This window comes from Perca flavescens, chromosome 14, assembly GCF_004354835.1.
Source record: "Perca flavescens isolate YP-PL-M2 chromosome 14, PFLA_1.0, whole genome shotgun sequence".
Taxonomy (NCBI): domain Eukaryota; kingdom Metazoa; phylum Chordata; class Actinopteri; order Perciformes; family Percidae; genus Perca; species Perca flavescens.
In genome coordinates this window covers 29887736-29889523 of record NC_041344.1, presented here as the reverse complement: position 1 = coordinate 29889523, position 1788 = coordinate 29887736, and the positions used below count along the sequence as shown (strand labels likewise).

Here is a 1788-nt window from a genome sequence, read left to right as displayed (position 1 = left end):
GACACGCAACAGAAATGCCGGCCAGTGTGTAGCCGGCCTTAAGAGAAGCAGGGAAAATGCCAGTCTGCAAGGACATATTAATAATATTTTCTATGGAATTTATTAAGCGATTTGAACAGTTTGGTAGGGATGGAATCAGGAGAACAAGTACTAGACGTTGGATGCTGGATTACTTCCTCTAGATCTTTGGAGTTGACAGGTAAGAATGTTGAGATTGAGCTGATGACAGTAAATTGGTGTGAGGGTGGAGCGGGGCTAGATTTATTGCTGCAAGAAATAGGTATATTAGCTCTAATATGAGAGACTTTTTCTTGGAAAAAGTCAGAGAATTCATCACATTTAGCTGTTGAAAGGAACTCATGAGGGAAAGATTTGGAGAGGTTAATCTGTCAATTGAAGAGAATAGAAATAAGACATTATTGTTGTTCATTAATTGAGGGATGTAGGACTGTCACATTTCATATCTGAGTTATAAAAAAAGAGTGCATTCTTATAAATTTCAAAATCAATGCAGTGCAATTATTTTTTTCTCCATTTCCGTTCAGCTCTCCGACTCTTTTTGCCATTTTTACTCTTTCACTGGATCTCCGAGGTGCTTTTGGTGCTCCATGTATCTTTACAGTTTTGACAGGAGCAACATGATCAACGATTGGAGACATAACATTTGTGAAATTGTCAACCATGGCATCACATGACAGCTGCAATTCACTGATGAATGTAACTTCAATGTCAGCATGAATGCAACATGGAGGACAGCTGTTATTATAGCATCAAGACCTTTGGAAAGGACGAGGTCCAGTGTGTGTGGACCCAGTGACATGTTTCTAATCTAAAGAGTCCAGTAAACTAAGTGCAGTTTCCACTGAACAAGTTTTAATCCACATCAAAAAATCCACAGGAGCACTCGGTAAAAGTTGAACTATTTACTTTAACACTAAACAATAGTACAATACAATATCCACTTCCAAAATGAAGAAGAGAGAGAAAAAGCGAGAGGTCAGAAAACTGTGTGGCTCCACTCTCGCTAAACTGACTCGAAAATCTAAAACGTTCCTCCCCTCTAGTGAGTATCACAGCCATGTTTCCCCAAATATCACAAATGTAATATATATAAATGAAATTGCACGTGTTTTAAATGATCTGCACACACATATTTTAAGTGTAAAGAATACACAATTAACTTATTGTAACACTGCTAATATGAGCTGTAATTACCTAAACTGTAAATATTGTAAATATTCCTTCCAGGTTCCTTTTAAATCAATCATCCATATAAATTACTGTAGTTTCACTACGTTCGACCTTAAATTGTTGTATGCCAATTTGCAAAACATAAATAACTGCATTTAGTCAACCACACTTGTAGTGACTTCATGTGACTTTAGGACTGAATAATAGAATAGAAATATTTTTGCAGAGTTGAATTCAAACACACTCCTAAAACCGAATGATTTAAGGGGAAAGAAACAAATGACATAAAGCCAGAGAAACAGATTTATTTTTCTTCCACCAGTGTTTTGTTGCAGTTTACAGTACAAAGGCTGAGACAGAATCCTCAGTGCAGCTCTCAATCAGTAGCTCATATTTGCTCAAGAGTCATGCAAAAGGCCAAACACACACACACACACACACACACACACACAAAGTAGTCATGTCAATATGCAGAGCAGCAGTTGACATTATTGCGTTCAGTGGGACAGACAAACAGTGTTCAGGGTCAACATCAGGCGGGCTGCTTAAATACTGTATATAATAATACTTTGGAATATACAGCAGTAGACAGTATTG

At 37.2% G+C, this 1788-nt stretch overlaps 1 protein-coding gene across 2 annotated transcripts in view; it reads right to left on the bottom strand.

Moving 5' to 3' along the window:
• Positions 1–1476: 1476 nt before the first annotated feature.
• tspan13b (tetraspanin 13b) overlaps positions 1477–1788 on the bottom strand; it is a 17235-nt gene continuing 16923 nt past the window's right edge. For both annotated transcript variants that reach the window (XM_028597901.1, XM_028597902.1), the window contains exon 6: positions 1477–1788. This exon is cut by the window's right edge and continues 375 nt beyond it. The gene's annotated coding sequence lies outside the window, so the exon portion shown is untranslated.